We start from the raw sequence: 23,337 nt of genomic DNA, 5'->3' as shown, positions 1-23,337 counted from the left end.
TGCAGTCATTACACTTGGGTTATCCTGCTGGCAGGCTACCTGGAGTCGGCCTGAATTCCAAAGTCCTGCTCCAGCGTCCGTTGCTGTCGCCTCTTCCCTGAAGTCAGTGCGCCAGGGGTATATAAGACGCAGCCGACGCCATTTTCTTCAGTTTTTTTTGCCCCAGATGTCAGGTGCCCCCAAAAGGGTAGGCTAAAAACATTGCTTACAAAAAGCATGCACAAAATAAACATTACCTTCGTCTACAAGCAAATACACCACATAGGTTGTATAGAATAGAGAAGTACAGATAAGTCCCAGCAAAGAAAGGGGGATGGTGGGTGGGTAACCTGGACTGCAACAGTGAATACACTCGAACATCTACATTTATGGTAGGTACACAACTGTACTATGTTCATCGTGTTTCACTGTTGCAGTCAATACACTTGGGTTGAATCCCAAAGCAGAGGTTGGGCGGCTGGGTCTAAATAGGATTAGGAGTGGCTATGAGGCCCTGCAGAACTGCAGTGGCAAAGCCTGCTCTGGATTTAGAGTAAAGAGGTAAGTGGTAGTGCTTGGTAAAGGTGTGCACTGAACTCCAAGTTGCAGCCTCCAAAATTTCCTTGGTTGGTACTCCTGAGAAAGGCTGCTGATGTGGCTGCTGCCCTGGTAGAATGTGGCCTAATATTCTTAGGTACTGATTTGCCATGCTGTGCATAGCAGAAGTGAATGCAGTGTCCTATCCATTTTGAAATAGTCTGCTTTGAAATAGCCTTTCCTTGTGATCGTGTAGCATATGCCACAAAAAGTTGCTCAGTCTTTCTGAAAGCTTTACTTTTGTCCAGGTAGAAGCGTAGCTGTCTGTGTATGTCCAAAGAGTGCAGAAGTCTCTCCCCTTTATTCTGGGGATTTGGATAAAAAGTTGGCAAATGAATGGTTTGGTTAAGAGCCACAGTGGAAACTACCTTTGGCATAAATGTTGGGTTTGTCCTTAGAGAACCTTGTCCGGATGGAAAATGATAAAAGGTTCCACTGCCTTTAATGCCTGTAACTCTGAGACTCTTCTTGCTGAAGTTATTGCTAGGAGCAGAGCAGTTTTCCATGATAAGAAATTTATCTCCGCTGTATTGGCTGGCTCAAAAGGAGGCATTGTGAGTTTTTCCAAGACAAAGTTGAGGTTCCATGTAAGTATCGGTGCTCTCCTTGGGGGTCTTATGTCTTTGGCCCCTCTGAGGTACTGTCTTAGCAGTGGATGTGAAAAAATAGGAGACTCCGTATTGTAATGAGCTGAAATGGCAGAGGCATGGATCTTAATTGATGAGAAGGATAGGCCTTTGTCCAACATCTCAGTTAGGTATTGTAAAATCTGAGGAATATTTGGAACAAGCGGTTCAAGTCCTTGTGCCCGATTCCAAGCACAGAATCTCTTCCATTTTTCCTGCATAAGATTTTCTGGTGCTGGGCCTTCTGGCATCCAAAATGACATCCATAACTGCTTTAGAGAGAGGTGTATTCTGGGTGGTTATATTATTCTCCATGCAGCCAGATTTAAGGTTCTGAGTTAGCTGTGCAGGATCCGATTGTTTTGTTGGGTCAAAAGATGAGGAATTTGAGGTAAAGTCCAGGCTGGACCTTGAGACAAGTTCTTTAGGATTGGGTACCAGTGCTGGCGTGGCCATTCTGGGGAAATCAGAATCATTTTTGGCTTCTCTTGTCTGACCTTTAGAAGTACCTTGGGGAGGAGAGGCAGTGGAGGAAGGCATAAACTGTCAGGGCTTTCCAGATGAATGATAGAGCATCCACCTTCCATGCTTGGGTGTGATAAGTCCTTGTGCAGAAACTCTGTAGTTGGCAGTTGTGAGGGGAGGCAAATAGATATATGTCTGGGCATCCTGATTTCCTTATCATGCTGAAGACTTGTGGATCTAGTTTCCACTAGTGAGGGTCCATGAGGTTTCTGCTTAGTTCGTCTGCCAGAGTATTTTTCTTTCCTGGCAAGAATTGTGCCTGTAGATGTACTTGATAGGCCAATGCTGTGTTCCACAAAGTCATGGCTTGCCTGCAGAGGAGGTAGGAATGTGTGCCCCCTTGCTTGTTTATGTACCACATGACTGTAGTATTGTCCGCCTTTAGTAAAAGCTGTCCTGGATGAAGTAGATCCTCGAAGGCTGTCAGGGCATTCTGTACAGCTAGCATCTCTTTTTGATTATATGAAGATGCATTTGGTCTGTGGACCACATGCCCTGAATACATTTTCCCGCCATGTGTTCCCCCCAGGTATAATCAGACGCATCTGTTGTTAGCGTCTGCCTGGCTGTGGGTAAAGTGAAAGGTTGTCCCTTGTTGTGGTGACAGGCCTGTGCCCACCATCGAAACTCTTGTTGCAGGCAGGGAATGAGAGTGATTATTGTCTCCAGGCTGTGGCAATGTTGAGTCCAAACACTTTTTAGATACCATTGTAGCTTCCTCATATGCAGTCTTGTATATGGAATTAGCAGAATGCAGGATGCCATGAAGCCCAAAGCCTGCAGAATTTTTCTTGCAGGTAGCTGGGTCTTTGTTGCCATCATTTGGAAGTAATGAGTCAGTTGCCTTTGTTTGTCTGGCGTCAGATAAGCCATCTGGGCAGTTGTATTTAAGCTTGCACCCAGGAATATTATCTCTTGAGAGGGCACTAGTTTTGATTTCTTTTTGTTTACTGTGTACCCTACGCAAATTAGTAATCTTTTTGCGAACGCCAGATGCTTTAGTAGAATGTCCTTGTTCTCTGCTTGAATAAGGCAGTCGTCCAAGTAGGGATATATTTGAATTCCTTTTTGTCTGCAAAATGCAATTACTGGTGCCAGGTATTTTGTGAAGACCATGGGCGCAGCAGATAAGCCAAAGGGCAGTGCAGAAAATTGGTAATGCATTGAGCCAGCTATGAATCTGAGGTATCTTCTGCAAGATTGTCTGATTGGGACATGCAGGTATGCCTCTTTGAGGTCCAAAGTAACGAGCCAAGCCTTCATGCCCAGCATGGGTAGAAGTTGCTGCAGTCTCAACATTTTGAATTTTGGAACGTCCAGGAAAGTATTTAGAGTAGACAGGTCCAGTATTGGTCTCCAGGCTTTGTCCTTTCTGGGTACCAAGGAAAGTCTTGAGTAAAATCCTTGCCCCTGCTCTTGCAGTGGTACTCTTTGAATTGCCCTCATGTCCATGAGAGCAGAAATTTGCTTTTGTGCCTCTGCCCATTGATTGTGTGGCAGGTCTGGCATACCTTTTGCCCTTGGGAGGGTGTGGAAGTGGAACCTGTAACCCTGAGAAATAATATTTAGTACCCATTTGTCCTGGGTGATCATGTGCCAATTTTGTGAGAAAAGTGCCAGTTTTCCCCCTAAGGGTGCTGCCAAAAGGTAAGTGCTTGGCATTGGTAGTGGAAAGTCACTGAGACCGTTTCCTATATGGTTGCAATTTGTCTTCTCCGCCTTTGGGGGCTGAAGCACCCCATTGCTTAGGTCTGTATGAGCCTTGGGGCTGAGATCTGCCTCTTGGGCGTCTGTATCTGCCTCTTTGTGGCCTGTCTGACACTGGAAAGGACCAATTTTTAGAAGGCCAGTTCCTGCTAAATCTGGGTGGCTGAACCTGTAAGAAATCCTTTACTGTCTGCATTGATTTTGCTTTATCCTCCATTTTCTTTAACACCTCTTCTGCCTTAACACCAAACAAAGTATCATGCTGTAAAGGAGCATCCAATAATTTTGCTTTAACATGATCAGGTAAACTCTGCACTTTTAACCAAGCATGCCTTCAAATGAGAGAGCCTGTAACTGCGGCTCTGCAAGAAGTCTCTAATGAATCAAAACCACATTGCAAAGTACGCTTTCCCACTTGTTCAGCTGCATGCAATAAATCTTGCATTTCCTTGTTTCCAGGACATTCAGAGCTTGTCAGCATTTTCTGTTTTAGCAGAGACATTAGGTATATTTAAGCATGTGAAATTGGCAGTTTAAAGCCCTTACAGCTAAAGTAGCAGAGGTGTAAACTTTTTCCCCCATCTGTCCAGTGCTCTAGAATCCCTATCAGAGGGAACAGGGTTTTTGCAGTCGAAGCCTTGACCCCTTTGGGACCCTGAGAAATTGTTTCTGGATCAGCAGCAGGTTGTTTAGAAATTTATGCGAATCTGGAACCCTGTAGTACCTATCTGGCTTAATTGGTGCAGGGGGTAAAGAATCAGGAGACAAACTGGATTCAGAAAATACATAATCAACAATGTCTAGCACAGGAGGGATAGCAAGAGGTCTGTGCTGAGGCAATAAAAGAAAGTCTCCGAGCCTTTTCTTGGATTCTGAATAATCCTGGCTCTCCCAATGGAAATGCTCCCTCATGGTATGCAGGATTTCCCCAAAAGAGTAGTCCTCAGGAGGAGAGGCTGAAGGGATAGATTCATCAGCATCAGAGTCCTCATAGGGAGGAAGAGAATATCCCTGTTCTGAAGAGGAGTCAGAAGAAATAGAAACCTGGTCAGAGGAGTCATAGTCAGTGTCTTGCCTAGGCCTTTTATCAGGAGAGGGATGGGAACCCCTGATCAAAGTAATTAGGTCCTCGGCCATTTTAAGCATCTGTTTCTTAGGCATGGCTGACTGTCCAGGAGAATGCTGTACTTGTTTCTTTGTCTTTAAAGGTGTTTTTGACTTTGCCTTGGCTGTTGAAGTGGTCTTGATAGTAAGCTGTGTAGGTCTGAAAACACCCTCAGAAGCAGATGCCAGCTCAGCGGCTCTGGACCCATCTGAGGGAATAGTTTCCATAGGCCCAATACCTTGAGTATCTAGAGGCCTAGTTGTCTCCACGTGGGAGTCGGAGGCGGCCTGTGTCTCTGAGGTAGCGGGTGTCAGGGGCTGCGAAAGCACCACACTGAGAACCGGCGACTGGCCTAAAAGAGGCTTGGTTTTGGACCTCGGATGCCTGTCCTTTTCTTCGTCTTTGCACTTTTTATGAATTCCGGTAGTCTGTTGTTCTAACGGCATTATATAGTTAAACCTTCGGCCAAAATAATGTAAAGCAAAATCGAACAGACGCTTAATAGTGCGTTGGTTTAATCTAGCACAAAACCGAAAACTAGCAACGTCGTGGTCAGGGCCTAGGCAAGGAATACAGTAAGAATGAAAATCCTTATGAGGTATTTGCTTCCCACAAGAAATACAATTGTTAACTTTTACTGACATCAGTCTGGTGCAAGAAAAAGTTTCCCCAATGGGTACTTAGCTTTACTGAAGACTTCGGATCTGAAATTCAAATTTGAAAATCTCAGGAGTCGGCCGACCGGCACTTGCGAACTGCTTTTGCTTCAGGCACCGCGTGGCAAGAAAGTCTGAAGAAAATGGCATCGGCTGCATCTTATATACCCCTGGCGCACTGACGTCAGGGACAAGGCGACAGCAACCGACGCCGGACCAGGGCTTTGGAATTCAGGCCGACTGCAGGTAACCTGCCAGCAGGATAACCCAAGTGTAATTACTGCAACAGTGAAACACTATGAACATCTGTATTATGTTCTTCGTGTTTCCACTGTTGCAGCCATCACATTTGGGTAGATTCCCAAAGCTAAGGATAGGAGGAGGAATTTAGGTAGCATTAGAAGCAGCTATAAGACCCTGCAAGACTGAAGTGGCAAAGCCAGCTCTGGATTTAGAGAAAATTGACAAATGGTAATGTTTGGTGAAAGTATGTACAGAACTCCAGGTAGCAGCTTCTAGGATGTCTCTGGTAGAGACACCTCTGAGAAAGGCTGTAGAGGTAGATGCAGCCCTGGTTGAATGGGGTCTAATCCCCTGTGGGATAAGTTTTCCATGGTGCTTATAGCAGAAATGAATGCAATGGCCTATCCATTTAGTAATGGTTTGCTTTGAAATAGCCTTCCCCTCTGCCCCTGCAGCAAATGCCACCAGCAGTTGTTCAAACTTCCTTTGAGGTTTAGTCCTGTCCAAGTAAAATCTAAGTTGTCTGTGCACAAGGAGTGCAGTATCCGTTCCCCTTTGTTCTGTGGATTAGAAAAGAAGGTTGGCAAATGAATGGACCGACAGCCACACTGGAAACAGTTTGGGCATGAAAGAGGGATTGGTCCTGAGGGACACCCTGTCCGCATGAAAGATGATGAAGGGCTCCACTGCCATAAGGGCCTGTAGTTCAGATGCCTTTCTTGCTGAAGTGATTGCTAAAAGGAAAGCGGTTTTCCAAGAAAGGAATTTTAACTCTGTAGTTGCAGCTGGCTCAAAAGGAGGAAGAGTGAGTTTTTCCACTACAAAGTTAAGGTCCCAGGCTGGTGTTGGGGCTCTCCTGGGTGGTCTTAAGTTTTTGGCCTCTCTGAGGAACTGCTTGAGCAGTGGGTGAGAAAAGAGGGGTGGTTCTGTGTTGTAATGAGCTGAAATGGCTGAGGTGTGAATTTTAATGGAGGAAAAGGAAAGGTCTTTGTGAAGCATCTCAGTCAAGTATTTAAGAATCCGAGGTAAATTGGGCACCGCTGTGGTCATCCCTTGATTTTTGTTCCAGGCACAGAATCTTTTCCATTTTTCAGCATAAGATTTTCTAGTACTAGGCCTCCTTGCCTCCAAAATGACATTGAACACTTGTTTACTGAGGGATGGTAACGGAGAGATTAGGTAATTAGCCAGGCTGCCAGGTTCAGGGTTTGAAGCTGGGGGTGCAGAATCTGGCTCTCCTGCTGTGACAGCAAGTTAGGGGTCTGAGGCAGGTGCCATGGGGCTAGCTGTGACACACTGCACAAGAGGGGGTACCAGTGTCGGTGTGGGCAGTCTGGTGCAATCAGTATCATCCTTGGTTTGTCCTGTTTGATCTTTAGTAGTACTTTGGAGAGGAGAGGCAAAGGAAGAAAGGCATAAACTGATAGATGTTTCCAGTTGAAGGACAGAGCATCCACTTTCCAAGCTCGTTTGTGGGGAGTCCTTGAGCAGAATTTGTCCAATTGGTAGTTCTGGGGGGAGGCAAACAGGTCTATATCTGGGCTCCCCCATTTGATCAACATGTTGAAAATCTTTGGTTCCAGTTTCCACTCGTGTGAATCCATGACATTTCTGCTTAGTTCGTCTGCCAGTGTATTTAGTTTTCCTGGCAGGAACTGAGCATGCAGTTCGTAGCTCAAGGCTGTGTTCCACAGAGCCATGGCTAGTCTGCAGAGGGGGTAAGAATGGGTACCCCCCTGCTTGTTAATGCATCACAAAACAGTGTTGTTGTCCGTCTTTACCATTAACTGTCCTGGAAGAATGTGGTCCTTGAAGGCTGTGAGAGCATTCTGTACAGCTAACATTTCTTTTTGATTAATATGCGGGTGCATTTGACTTGGGTTCCATTTGCCCTGAATGCACTTCCCTGCCAGGTGAGCCCCCCATGCATAGTCTGATGCATCTCTTGTTAGGGTTTGGGCAACAGGGGGTAGTGTGAATGGTAGTCCCCTGTTTTGGTGGCAGGCCTCTGCCCACCAAAGGAATTCTAACCGTAGGCAAGGTATGACAGGAAAAATTGCTTCTAGATCCTGTGAATGTTGACACCATGACACAGATACCACTGTAGTTTCCTCATATGCAGTCTTGCATATGGAATTAGTAGAATACATGAGGCCATGAACGCCAAGGCTTGCAGTATTTGCCTTGCAGATAGCAGGGTTTTTGTGGCCACTAGTTTGAAGTAAGTTGTCAAATGAATTTGTTTCTCTGGCATGAGGAAAGCCATCTGGGAATTTGTGTTCAAGTTTGCTCCCAGGAATATAATTTGGTGACAGGGTACCAGATGTGATTTCTTTTCGTTTATGGTGTACCCCAGACAAGTTAACACCTTTTGTACAAATGCCAGATGATTCAGAAAAATGTCCTGGCTTTCTGCCTGAATTAGACAATCGTCCAATTATGGGTATATTTGAATATTTCTTTGCCTGCAAAATGCAATGACAGGAGCTAGGCACTTTGTGAATACCCTGGGCGCAGTGGATAAGCCAAAGGGCAGTGCAGAGAACTAATAGTGCACGCAGCCTGCTTTGAAGAATATTTTCTGCAAGATTCCCCGATTGGGATGTGCAGGTAGGCTTCCTTTAAATCCAGTGCTGCCAACCAGGCATCTTTGCCTATCATGGGAAGCAACTGGTGAAGAGTTAGCATCTTGAATTTTGGAATCTTCAAAAAGGTGTTTAGGACAGAAAGGTCCAGGATAGGACGCCATGAGTTGTCTTTTCTGAGTACCAGGAAAAGTCTTGAGTAGAAACCTTGTCCCTTTTCCTCTCCTGGTACAGTCTGAATAGCTTTTAACCTTGAGAGAGAAAGAGAGAGAGAGAGAGAGTACTTGCTTTTGAGCCTCTGCCCACTGATTTGGGGGTAGATCTGGCCAACAGTTTGAGGTTGGTAATGTGTGTAAGTGAAATCTGTATCCTTGGGAAATTATGTTTAAACCCCATTTGTCCTGGGTAATGAGTTCCCAGTTTTTTGCTTGCAGAGCAATCTTTCCCCCCTAAAAGAGCAGTCAGTTGAGAAGTGCTTGGAAGTTTTAAAGTTAAGTCATTGAGACAGCTTACCATAGGGGGGAGTCTTACTACTCCCTGATTTGGAAGTGGGAACTCCCCACTGCTTAGTCCTGTGCATAAGCTGGGACTGAATTCTGGGTGTTCTACTGGTTCTAGGTTTGAACTGAGAAGGCCTGAAAGAGGCAGGAAAGGACCAATTGTTTGAGGGTCAATGCCTACTAAATCTTGGAGGCTGCACTTGTAAGAAATCTTTAACAGTTTGCATAGATTTAGCTTTTTCCTCCATCTTTTTAAGAACTTCTGCTTTCTTGCCAAACAGGTGGTCCTGATTTAAGGGAGCATCCAGCAATTTAGTTTTAACATGATCTGGCAAAGACTGCTCCTTAAGCCAAGCATGCCTTCTAAAGTACAGAACCAGTGACAGCAGCCATGCAAGATGCCTCTAGTGAATCAAAACCACATTGCAAAGTATGTTTTCCAACCTGTTCAGCAGAATGCATTAAATCCTGTAAATCCTTATTTTTCAGCACAATCAAGAATCAACATCATTTTCTGTTTAATCAATCCAATAATATGCTGCTGATACTTTAACATATGAAACTGGCAATTTAAGGTCCTGATGACCAAGGTTGCACAGGTGCATACCTGATTACCCATCTATCCAGGGCCCTGGAATCTCTGTCAGACTGGGTAGGATTTTTGGTAGTAGCCTTAATGCCCTTGGGTCCCTGTGAAATGGTCTCAGGATCCGCAGTAGGATTTTTAAAAAGGAACTTGTGAGAATCAGGAACCCTGTAATATCCATCAGGTTTTCTGGGAACAGCAGGTAAAGATTCAGGGGCTAAGCTAGATTCCGAAAAGGCATCTTCAACAATGTGCTGCACAGGATGGATAGCTAAAGGCCTGTGTTGGGGCAGGAGTAAGAAATCTCTAAGCCTCTTTTTAGAATCAGAGTCATCCTGGCTTTCACAGTGAAAATGCTCCCTAACAGTATGCAAGGTTTCACCAAAAGAAAAATCCTCTGGGGGAGAAGCAGAGGGAATAGAGTCCTCTGCATCAGAATCCTCATAGTTAGATAAGGGTAAATTCTGGCCCTCAGAGGAGACAGAAATTTCAGAATCCTGGTCAGAAGTATCATAAGCAAAGTCAGTCCTAGGTCTCAGAGGGGGAAGGTTGGCTTCCCCTGATTCTTAACCAAAACACAAGTGAGCCAGCAGGAAATATGGAAATCCCATTTAATAAAAAAAAAAATACATTATAACATAGGTAGAGAGAATAAAAGAACCCTGCTACCTGCTCCAAACCGGTTTTGGCTATAGTAGCCTTCTTCAGTGAGAAAAATAGTCAAATGCATACGTACATTTATATACATTATACAAATGCTGTCCATTGGTCCCTCATAAATGATCACTAAGCCCAGGTGGAAACAATGCTCCTAACTTAATAATCCATTTACGTTCCTTAAAATTGAGTGTATTATGCCATCCTGATTTGTCCCTACATTTAACAATACAATCAATAATAGTGAAACGAAAAGATGCAGTATTATGTTTGCACATGTTTATATAAAGCATTTGTGGACCGTTTATTTTTGATATCACTAATGTGCTCCCCAATTCTAAGATGAAAGGGTCTAGATGTTTGACCCACACAAAATGAGGAGAAAGAACAAGTGACTAAGTAAACTACCCACTCTGTACTACAGTTGGCCCAGAATTTAATATTAAAAACTATAGATGTGTTCTGGCTACTAAATTCCTTGGTTTTATTAACCCTAAAACAGTGGATACAGTGTCCACATGGCATACAACCTATAAGTGGGTCTCCTGTTTGTTTCCGTTGAGTGGGGGCCATTAATCTCTGTTCCACTCTCTTATAATGACTAAAGAGGGAGCCTAATGTACATCCTCTCCTAAAGGAAAAAAAGAGCATCTGTTACCCAAAAATGGGTATAATCTGTCTTCGGCCAAAAGTATGTTCCAGTGTCTATTGATGATGTTCATAAACCCGTGTGTTGCGTCCATATGTTGTCACCAAACGAACCAGTGAGTCAGACGAGCCCTTTGACTACTCCTTATATTGGAGATGTTTGGTTCTATCCTGGGTAGAAGCCCAGTGGCAAACAGAACTACCCACCCCAGATTTGTAACCCCTCTCTCGAAACAGTTGTATTAGATCATCCCTGGTGTCCTCAAAGGACTCCTGGCTGGAACAAATTCTTTTGACCCGGAAGAACTGAGATTTGGGGATATTTCGAATGATATGTTGGGGGTGGAAGCTCGTGGCATGAAGGAATGAGTTATATTCGGGGAATTTCCTGTACACCCGTGATCCTAGAGTATGGTCAGGATTCCTGCTAACTTCCACATCAAGAAAAACAATCCTCGACCTATGGAAATTTAGTTTAAATTCGATTCCCCATTTATTATCACTAAGATAACCAATTAATTCATGCAGATAGGCATCAGACTTCCAAACTACCCAACAATCATCGAGGTAACTCCGCCAAATATCTATTTCCTCAATATAAAGATTGTGACTTTGAGTCATAGAGAAGTTCCTCCTCAATACAGGCCATAAACAGGTCAGCATAAATGGGTGCAAAAGATGAATCCATTGCTGTACCTTTGACCTGCCAAAAGCATTGGTCCTGAAAATAAAACACATTACTAGTCAGGACATACTCAGCCAGGCACACTAAAAATGTATTAAAGCCCGGTTGATATAATCCTGATTTCCCCAGCCAGTATTCCAAAGCAAGTAAACCAGCACAATGTGGGATATTCATAAAGAGAGAGAGGTCACATCCAGGGTGCACAGTACCCAATGTGGTTCCAATTGCATACCCGATATAATATCAAGGAATTGCATTGTGTCCTGAATTTGTGTCCGCACCACAGGTAGTAATGGTTTCAAATAGTACGTCAAGTATTCTGAAAAGTACAGTTGTGTACACTTACATAAATGTAGATGTTAGAGTGTAGTCACTGTTGCAGTCATTACATAAGGGTAATCTGCTGGCAGATTGCCCTCAGTCGGCCTGAATTCCAAAGTCTTGGGTCCTGCGTCGGTTGCTGTCTTCTCTTCCATGACGTCAGGTCGTCAGGGGTATAAAAACATGCAGCCGACGCCATTTTCTTTAGTTTTTCTTGCCCCCGATATCACGTGCCCCCAAAAAGGTAGCAAAAAAAAAATATTATATATATACTATATATATGTATATGTATATACATGCATCAATATAAACTTTGCCTTCATCTACAAGCAAATACACCACATAGGTTGTAGAAGATAGAGAAGGAAAGAAACTCCAGAATGACAGGGGGATGGCGGGAGGGTAACCTGGACTGCAACAGTGAATACACTCGAACATCTACATTTATGGTAAGTGCACACAACTGTACTATGTTCTTCATGTTTCACTGTTGCAGTCATTAAATTTGGGTAGAATCAGAGTTGGGAGGCAAATGATAATGCTTTGTAAAGGTGTGAACAGAACTCCCAAGTAGCAGCCTCTAGAATGTCTTTGGCTGGTACTCTGAGAAAGGCTGCTGAAGTAGCTGCAGATCTGGTAGAATGAGACCTAATACCCTTGGGCACATATTTGCCATGGTGTAAGTAGCAGAAACGGATGCAGTGGCTTATCCACTTTGAAATTGTCACCATTGAAATAGCCTTTCCTTCTGATCCTGCAGCATATGACACTAGTAATTGCTCAGGTTTTTCTTAGAGCTTTAGTCCTGCTCAAGTAGAATCTTAGCTGTCTGTGTACATCCAAGGAATGCAGAATTCTCTCCCCCTTGTTCTGCAGATTTGGATAGAAGTTGGCAGATAGAATTGTTTGGTTAAGAGCCACACTGGAAACCACCTTAGGCATAAAAGTCGGATTTGTCCTCAGAGACACCCTGTCTGGGTAAAATATGATAAAAGGCTTTACAGCCATGAGGGCCTGTAGCTCTGAAACTCTTCTTGCTGAAGTAATTGCTAGTAGCAGAGCTGTTGTCCATGATGAGAACTTTATATCAGCGGTAGCAGCTGGTTCAAATGGAGGCAAGGTGAGCTTTTCCAACACATAATTGAGGTCCCATGCAGGTAATGGTGATCTTCTAGGAGGCCTTAAATTTTTGGCTCCTCTGAGATACTGCTTTAGTAAAGGATGAGAAAAGATTGGTGGCTCTGTATTGTAATGAGCCGAAATGGCAGAGGCATGGATTTTGATTGATGAGAAAGATAGACCTTTGTCAAGCATCTCAGTTAAGTATTGTAATATCTGAGGAATATTTGGTTCTGCTGTATCCGTTCCTTGTGCTAGATTCCAAGCACAGAATCTTTTCCATTTGTCAGCATAACATTTTCTAGTATTGGCCTTCTGGCTTCCAAAATGACATCCATCACAGCTTTACTGAGAGGTGTTTGTATAGCCACATGATCAGCCATGCTGCCAGGTTTAATGTCTGTAGTTGATTGTGCAGTATCTGATTGTTTTTCTGGGACAGTAGTTGAGGTCTTTGAGGTAAGGTCCAATCTGGGTATTGAGACAAGTTCCTTAGGATTGGGTACCAGTACTGGTGGGGCCAGTCCAGGGCAATTAGTATCATCTTTGGTTTCTCTTGTCTGACTTTTAGGAGGACCTTGGGGAGAAGAGGCAGCGGAAGAAAGGCGTAAACTGATAGGTTTTTCCAACAGAAGGAAAGGGAGTCCACTTTCCATGCTTGTCTGTGGAGTCCACTTTCCATGCTTGTCTGTGATAAGTCCTTGTGCAGAATCTTTTCAATTGAGAATTTTGAGGAGAAGCAAATAGATCTATGTCTGGGCTCCCCCATTTCTCTATCATGTTGAAGACTTGTGGATTTAGTTTCCACTCGTGGGGATCCATAAGGTTTCTGCTTAAATCGTCTGCCAGTGTATTTTGTTTTCCTGGCAGGAATTGAGCTTGAAGATGTATTTGGTAGTTCAAAGCTGTGTTCCACAGTGCCATGGCTAATCTGCAAAGGGGGTATGAGTGTGTGCCCCCTTGCTTGTTTATATACCACATGACTGTGGTGTTGTCCGTCTTTAATCAGTAGTTGTCCTGGATGAAGCAAGTCCTTGAATGCTGTTGGGGCATTTTGAACTGCTAGCATCTCTTTCTGGTTGATATGCAGATGCATTTGATTTGGGGTCCATATGCCCTGAATGCATCTTCCTGCCACGTGGGCCCCCCAGGCATCTGTTGTGTCTGTTATGGTTTGGCTGGCAGGGGAGAGAGTGAAGGCCCGTCCCATGTTTTGGTGACATGCCTTTGCCCACCATAGAAACTCCTGTTGTAGGCAGGGAATGAGAGGGATCATTGCTTCCAGACTGTGAGAATGTTGACTCCATAAACTTTTCAGGTACCACTGAAGTTTCCTCATTTGCAGTCTTGCATATGGAATCAGTAGGATGCAGGATGCCATGAAGCCCAAAGCCTGCAAAATTTGTCTTGCAGATAACTGGGTCTTTGTTGCCATTAGTTTAAAGTAAGTAGTCAGTTGCCTTTGCTTGTCTGGCATGAGGTAAGCCATCTGGGCAGTTGTATTCAAGCTTGCACCCAGGAATGTTATCTTTTGAGCGGGTACCAGTTGTGATTTCTTTTCGTTTATTGTGTACCCTAGGCATGTTAGAAGCCATTTCACAAACGCCAGGTGTCGAAGAATGTCCTTGTTCTCTGCTTGAATGAGACAATCGTCTAAGTAAGGATATATTTGTATATTTCTTTGTCTGCAAAATGCAATTACTGGTGCCAGGCACTTAAGACCCTGGGTGCAGTAGATAAGCCAAAGGGCAGTGCAGAGAATTGGTAATACATTAAGCCAGCCTTGAATCTGAGGTATCATCTGCACGATTGTCTTATTGTGACATGCAGGTATGCCTCTTTTAGGTCTAATGTCACCAGCCAAGCATTCTTGCCCAGCATGGGCAGAAGCTGCTGCAAAGTCAGCATTTTGAATTTTGGAATGTTCAGGTAGGTGTTCAAAATCGATAAATCCAGTATTGGCCGCCAGGCCTTGTCCTTTCTGAGTACCAAGAACAGTCTCGAGTAAAAACCTTGTCCTTTTTCCTGTTCTGGTACTGGCTGAATGGCCCCCATATCCATGAGGGACGTAACCTGTTTCTGTGCCTCTGCCCATTGATTTTGTGGCAGATCTGGCCAACCATTTGCCATTGGCAGAGTATGGAAATGGAATCTGTATCCCTGTGATACTATGTTTAGTACCCACTTGTCCTGGGTTATTAACTGCCAATTTTGAGCAAAAAGTGCTAACTTTCCCTCATGGGTGCTGCCAAAAGATAAGTGCTTGGAGTAGGCAGAGGGAAGTCATTGGGATTGCTTTCTGTAGGTTTACGCTTTATCTCCTCCAGATTTGGAGGTAGAGACGCCCCATTGCTTTGACCTATATGAATCTTGCGCCTGGTATCTGGAACCCTTAGGGTGTCTGGATTTGCCCCTTTGAACTCTGTCTGACACAGGAAATGCCCAATTTTTTGTAGGCCAGTGTCTACTGAATCTAGGTGGCTGCACTTGTAAGAAGTCTTTAACAGTTTGCATAGAGTTAGCTTTGTCTTCCATTTTCTTTAAAACCTCTTCAGCCTTAATACCAAACAGAGAATCATGCTGTAAAGGAGCATCTAGCAATTTAGCTTTAACATGATCAGGCAAATTCTGTTCCTTTAACCAGGCATGCCTCCTAACCACAGATCCAGTAACTGCGGCCCTGCAGGAGGCCTCTTAGGAATCAAAACCACATTGCAAAGTATGCTTTCCAACCTGTTCAGCTGCATGCAATAATTCCTGCAATTCTTAATTTTCTGCACATTCTGAAATCTACATCATTTTGTTTCAGCAATCCCATAACGTGTTGTTGGCACTTAAGCATATGAAATTGACAGTTTAAGGCCCTGACTGCCAAGGTTGCAGATGTATAAACTTTTTTAACCCCATCTGTCGAATGCCCTTGAATCTCTGTCAGAGGGGGTAGGATTTTTTGCTGTTGAGGCCTTAACTCCCTTTGGACCCTGTGAAATAGTTTCAGGATCAGCAGCAGGGTTTCTAAATAAAAAAAATTGTGCGAGTCAGGGACCCTGTAATATCAGTCAGGCTTACCGGGAGCCGGAGGTACGGAGTCAGGGGTCAAGCTTGACTCCGAAAACATATCATCCACAATGTCTAAAACAAGGGGAATGGCTAAAGGCCTGTGCTGAGGGAGAAGAAGGAAATCCCCGGAGCCTCTTTTTTGATTTTGAGAAGTCTTGACTCTCCCAGTGAAAATGCTCCCTCAAAATATGCAAGGTTTCTCCAAATGAATAATCCTCAGGAGGAGATGCAGATGGTACAGACTCCTCTGCATCAGAATCCTCATAGGGAGGAATAGATAATTCCTGATCAGAAGAGAAATCAGAAGAAACAGAAACCTGATCTGAAGATTCATAATCAGTGTCTTGCCTAGGTCTCTTATCTGGAGGGGGATGGGTACCCCTGATCAAGGTAATGAGGTCTTCAGCCATTTTGATCATCTGTTTTTTTAGGCATAGAGGCCTGTGCACATGGCTCGTGCGTCGGTTTTTTAGTTTTAGAAGTTGCTTTTATCTTTGGTTTTGCAGCTGTCGAAGGTTTGATATACAAAAGTTGAGGTCTGAATACACCCTCAGAAGCCGGTGCCTGCTCAGCAGCTCCGGATCCATCCGAGGGAGACACATTCGTCAGTCCAATACCTCAAGTATCTTGAGGTATGCCGGACTCCACGTGGGTGTCGGTAGAGGCCTGCGACTCGAAGATGGCAGGTATCAGGGGCTGTGAAAGCGCCTCACTGAGTACCGGCGAACCGGCGACTGGCTTAGGAGAAGCTTTGTCATCGGTTTTGGATCTCTACTGTCTTTCTCTGTCCTTTTCTTTACATTTTTTTATGTACTCCAGTAGTCGGATTGCTATCAGACGACATTTGTGGGTAGTTAAATCTGTTTCCAAAATACTTTGATGCAAAAATATACAGACTCTTAATAGTGCATTGGTTAAATCTAGCACAAAACCGACTGCCAGGCACGTTGCGATCAGGGCCTAGGCAAGGAATACAGTATAAATGGAAATCCTTATGAGGTATTTGCTTCCCATAAGTAATACAATTATTAACTTTTTCTGACATCGGAAAGGAGCAAGAAAAAAGTTTCCCCAATGGGGTACTTAGCTTTAGTGAAGAGTTTGGTTCTGAAACTCAAACTTGAATATTTCAATAGACTGCCAACCGGCACTTGCGAAAATGCTTCTGCTTCGCGCACCACGCGGCAAGAAAGACTAAAGAAAATGGCGTCGCCTGCATGTTTTATACCCCTGACGACCTGACATCATGGAAGAGAAGACAGCAACCAACGCAGGACCCAAGACTTTGGAATTCAGGCCGACTGAGGCAACCTGCCAGCAGATTACCTTAATGTAATGACTGCAACAGTGAAACACGAAGAACATGTGGTTCAGTGATGGATCCCCACCCTGATACAAGAGAACTTTTAGCATTCTTATGTATTTTAGGCAATAGAGAAAAATATTGTTTGTTCGGGGATGATACTGTCAAATGATGTACATCCGAATTTGTAATGATGCCCTCTTCCCTAGCCATAGTTAGAAAAGAATCAGTTTTGGTCTTAAGATGATTAGTTGGATCCAGGGGCATGGCCATATAGTACCTACCATCCCTAAGTTTCCTCAGCGCCTCTGCATTATAATCAACTCAATTCTGAACCACTATCACACCACCCTTATCAGCTGGTAGAATAACAATCTCCTTATTGTTCCTAAGGGTCTCTATACATTGTTCCTCCTCCTTAGTAAGATTATTATAGGAGTTTTGAAATTTCCGAAGGTTACAATGTAAATCTTTAAGAACATTCGCTTGAAAACTAGATACTATTTGTGACATTGGTGGCATAAAAGCTGATCTATGAAATTTGAACTCATGAGATTCCTGGATTCATTATCAAAAAACAATTTAAGTTTCAGACAAAAATCAACCACATCCTGTGCTAGAGTATATTCTGGAACAAAGAAGCCGGGGACAAAATTAAGTCCTTTATTCAGAATTTTAATTTCCAAATCAGAGAGGTGTACAGATGAAATATTATGAACATTCATGTAGCTAACTAATGTTCGGTCATCAGTTTCAAGAGACCCTCTCCATGCTGTCTACAGGTCTTGTATTGTTTGCGCTTCCTCCCCCCCTCTCCTGGACCTGACCTTAAAGGGTGTTCCAAACTGTGTCTTTTAGGATCTGGTGAAATATCTGTGTGGTTTCCCTCCCCTTCTGTGTTCTAAGATGCATCATCCCCTGATGTATAACTATATGACTCAGAACACCTTTTTAAAATAGATTTAGGTATTTTTCTCTTAGGGGCAGAAGATTTTTTTATCTGGAAACTTGAACGTAACATTCCTAGGGGTTTCAAAAGGTTTGCCTCCTTCATAATCTCCTACATCCCTTTGAAACTTAAGCTTCTTCTCCTTTAAATTATGTTCAAGCTTGAGTAATTCAGTACTCAGCTGATAGACACAAAAGATGAAGGACCCTATTGATTCAAATTTATTGGCTGCCAAACATAATGCTTCAACCTCCTTAATCCCTTGTTGGACAGCCCGTTCATAAAAACTCGCTAGGGCATTAAGAAACCCCATAGACACGGATTGTTGAATCTGCGTCCATTCTTAAGCTCATTATGTTCATAATATTTCATCTGTACACCTCTCTGATTTGGAAATTAAAATTCTGAATAAAGGACTTAATTTTGTCTCCAGCTTTTTTGTTCCAGACTATACTCTAGCACAGGATGTGGTTGATTTTTGTCACCTGCTGAATCTTAAATTATTTTTTGATAATGAATCTACCCAGGAATTTCATGAGTTCAAATTTCATAGATCAACTTTTATACCACCCATGTCACAAATAGAATCTATTTTTCAAGTGAATGTTATTAAATATTTATACTGTAACCTTCAGGAATTTCAACTCTCACGTAATAATCTTACGAAGGAGGAGGAACAATGTATAGAGAACCTTAGGAACAATAAGGAGATTGTTATTCTACCAGCTGATACAGGTGGTGCGATAGTGGCTCAGGATTGGGTTGCTGAGGCAACTTAGGGATGGTAGTTACTATATGGCCATGTCCCTGGATCCAACTAATCATCTTAAGACCAAAACTGATTCTTTTCTATCTATGGCTAGGGAAGAGGGCATCATTACAAATTCGGATATACATAATTTGACGGTATCATCCCCGAACAAACAATACTTTTCTCTATTGCCTAAAATACATAAAAGATATTGAAATTACCCCACCTGGATATAACATTGTTAGACTTGATCGCACCTCCAAGAAAGGAGGTGGAGTAGCTATCCTATATAAATCTAACCTGAAGCTTACTCTTCTTGACCTTGCTCTTACCCAAAACAATAATGTCGAAATAATCTGCTCTAGAGTTCAAATTAATACTACTAAATCAATAAACATCATTTGTGCTTATCTGCCTCCAGGAAATAATATCCCCACATTAGAACAACTTCTTGAACAACTCTCAAATTACCTCCCCCAAGAAACACTACTTGGAGACTTTAACATTGACTGGAAATCTTGTAACAATGCTAACCCTACTTCCCATTTAAACCTTTTGGTTTCAAACAACTAATTGATAGTGCCACTAGAATAAATAAAACAAGCAAAAAGAAACCACCTTAGACTGGGTTCTTACAAACTCCCCTCACAAAGCTACAAAACTGGCATCCTTCCTGATGACCTTAGCGATCACTCCTCACATATGTCATTAGAGCTAAAACTCATCAAAACTTACCTACCTCACATAGAACACTATATTCAAAGAAACAATTTAATCCCCAAAGATTTCAAACAGAACTCTCACAATACAATTAGTCCCTCTAAAGCAACTCTCTCTCAACAAAGCCCAAGAATATTTCAACTCAGCATTCCTTACAATCCTAAACCACCATGCCCCAAGTCGTACTCATTAGAATAAAGAGCAGAACAGCACCCTGGCTTACCTCTAATACTAAACAAAAGATCAGGCTTAAAAATAAATCGTGGAAGAAATGGCGCTCCTCTAGAAACCCAACAGACTATCTAACTTTTAGAGAGCTGAGAAACAAAACCAAAAATGCTATTATTTCAGACAAAAAGAACTACTATGTAGAACTTCAGCAATCCACAAAAAGAACCAAAAAGGTTCTGGTCTACTATCAATTATCTACTTACCCCAGGTAAAATAGTAACACCTAACCCACAGAATCTAGACCCTGATAATCCCTCTTTAATAGCCAATAACTTCAATAGCTTCTTTACTACTTCCATACAAACACTAGCAAGCCATTTATCCCCTGATGCTTCCCAACTGATCTTAAGTAACACCAACAACGCTATTCCTTCCCTTCAACTTCAACCCATACCCACCTCCTACATACAATCTCTTACAAAAACTTAAACCCACTACCCCCTCAGCAGATAAGCTTCCTGCTGAATTCCTTCAGGTAGCAGCAAAAGCTATAGCGTACCCTGTTTCGATCCTAATAAACAGATCCATAAAAGAAAGTGATTTTCCAGCAATCTAGAAGATATCACACATCATACCCTTACATAAAGGAGGCAAATCCACTGACCTCTCTAACTACCGCCCAATAGCACTATTATCTCCACTAGCTAAAATCATGGAAAAATGTATACACAAACAACTACTTAACCATCTCCTTCAAAATAACCTACTAGCAAACACTCAACATGGAGTTAGACCCTCACATAGTAACCACTGCACTACTTTCCTTTACTAACACAATAAACTGTAACCGTAATAATAACAAACTAACTGCTTCTTTTCCTAGACCTGTCAAAAGCCTTCGACATGGTCAACCATAAACTTCTCCTACACATACTAAACTCACTTGCCTTGGATTTTTCCTCCTTAACGTGGTTCTCATCCTACCTTGAAAACCAACAACAAGCAGTACTCTGGAAAAATTCTCTATCTGCTCTACTACCTATCTCCTTAGGAGTACCTCAAGGATCAATATTAGGCCCACTCTTATTCTCTATCTTTATTAATGATCTTCAATCATCTATCCATAACACTACCTGCATACAATATGCAGATGATTCTACCATCATCTGTACAGCTCCCACCCAATCTGAACTCCAGTCACTCACACAATCTACCTTTTCAAACGTTGAACAATGGTTCTCAAAAAGATGTCTCCTTCTCAACTCCAAGAAAACAAAACTATTACTATTCTCACCTACCCACAAATCTCCTCAACTAAATTTTACTATTACTGCAGCTGACAATTCTCTTATCTCCCCAGACTCTACTACCAAACTGCTTGGTGTTACTATTGATAATAATCTTAACTATGATTGTCATATCAATAACACTATAAAAGCAGTAAATAAAAAGATAGGTTCACTGTACAGAATAAAACCCTTCCTTACTCCAGAAGCACGGACCACCTTAGCTCAATCACATCTTATCTCCACCCTACTGTATGCTTCCTCTATTTACACCAATCTCTAAAGGTAACCTGAAAAACTAACTACATCCTATCATAATATAGCCCGTTTTGCCACAGCATCCCAGTACAGAACTCACCACTGTAATAACTTAAAACAATTACAATGGTTAGAACTACCTAAACAAGCTTATCTATCAACAACTCTTAATTACACATAACATTCTTTATCAACCAACAAAAACACCAGCTCTCAGTAACCTCCTTACTCCCTACAAAACTTGAAACAGTTGATCTCAAAAGATACAAGTCACCACAACTAGAATTACAAATTCAGCAGGTAACTGTCTATTTTCAAACTCCATAGGAAAATATGGAATAACCTCCCCCCACACATTACCTCACTAGACTCCTTTCAACTTTTCAAAAAACAACTTCTATTACATCTTAACAACTTCTGGCTCTGCTCCTGTACCAATCCAGACTAAATGACTTCTTCGCTCTTCAGCCATACCTCCCTACGTAAAAATCACTATCTTTCCCTGCTATTTCAAATGACTAAATTACTGTACTGTTCTAAAAAAAAAAAAAAAAATATGAATATATAGCTTAGGCTATTTGTTTTTTACCTGTTTTTTTTTTCACTTTATTTTCTACTACACTAAAATGTATGCATTGTTGCTTGAATGTTTAATATTGTTTTAATTGTGGAGCTTTTCTCCCCGGGCCTCCACTGAAAATGGAAATTATCCAGCTGGACTAGCCCGGTCAACAAATGTAAAATAAAATAAAAATAAATAAATACATAAGAATGCTAAAAGACCTCTTGGTAGGCCAATTGTATCAGGGCAGGGATCAATCACTGAACTACTTTCGGAATACTTCATGTACTATTTGAAACCATTACTACCTATGGTGCGGGCACAAATTCAGGACACAATGCAATTCTTTGATATTATATCGGATATGCAATTGGAACCATATTGGTTACTGTGCACCCTGAATGTGACCTCTCTCTATATGAATATCCCACATTGGGCAGGTTTACTTGCTTTGGAATACTGGCTGGGGAAATCAGGATTATAGCAACCGGGCTTTAATACATTTTTAGTGTACCTGGCTGAGTATGTCCTGACTAGTAATGTGTTTCAATTTCAAGACCAATGCTTTTGGCAGGTCAAAGGTACAGTAATGGGTGCATCTTTTGCACCTATTTATGTTGACCTGTTTATGGCCTATATTGAGGAGGAACTTATCTATGACTCAAGTCACAATCTTTATATTAAGGAAATAGATATTTGGTGGAGATACCTCAACGATTGTTGGGTGGTGTGAAGTTGGATGATATCTTATCTGCATGAATTTATTGGTTATCTTAATGATAATAAATGGGGGATCGAATTTAAACTAAATTTCCATAGGTCGTGGATTGTTTTTCTGGATGTGGAAGTTAGCAGGAATCCTGACCATACTCTAGGATCACAGGAAATTCCCCGAATATAACTCATTCTTTCATGCCATGAGCTTCCACCCCCAACATATAATTCAAAATATCCTCAAATCAGTTCCTCCAGGTCAAAAGAATTTGCTCCAGCCAGGAGTCCTTTGAAGACACCAGGGATGATCTAATACAACGATTTCGAGAGAGGGGTTACAAATCTGGGGTGGTTAGTTCTGCTTGCCACTGGGCTTCTACCCAGGATAGAACCAAACTTCTCCAATACAAGAAGTCAAAGGGCTCTTCTAGCTCACTGGTTCGTTTGGTGACAACATATGGACGCAACACACAGGGATTTATGAACATCATCAATAGACACTGGAACATACTTTTGGCCGAAGACAGATTATACCCATTTTTGGGTAATAGATGCTCTTTTTCCTTTAGGAGAGGGCATACATTAGGCTCCCTCTTTAGTCATTATAAGAGAGTGGAACAGAGATTAAATGGCCCCCACTCAACGGACACTAATAGGAGACCCACTTATAGGTTGTATGCCATGTGGACACTGTACCCACTGTTTTAGGATTAATAAAACCAAGGAATTTAGTAGCCAGAACACATCTATAGTTTTTAATATTCATTTCTGGGCCAACTGTAGTACAGAGTGGGTAGTTTACTTAGTCACTTGTTCTTGCTCCTCATTTTATGTGGGTCAAACATCTAGACCCTTTTGTCTTAGAACTGGGGAGCACATTAGTGATATCAAAAATAAACGGTCCACAAATGCTTTATATAAACGTGTGCAAACATAATACTGCATCTTTTCGTTTCATTATTACTGACTGTATTGTTGGTAAATGTAGGGACAAATCAGGATGGCATAAATACACTCAATTTTA

This window comes from Protopterus annectens, chromosome 16.part0 (genome assembly GCF_019279795.1).
Source record: "Protopterus annectens isolate FY-2018-M chromosome 16.part0, PAN1.0, whole genome shotgun sequence".
NCBI classification, from domain to species: Eukaryota; Metazoa; Chordata; order Ceratodontiformes; family Protopteridae; genus Protopterus; species Protopterus annectens.
Note: the sequence above shows the minus strand (reverse complement) of the source record.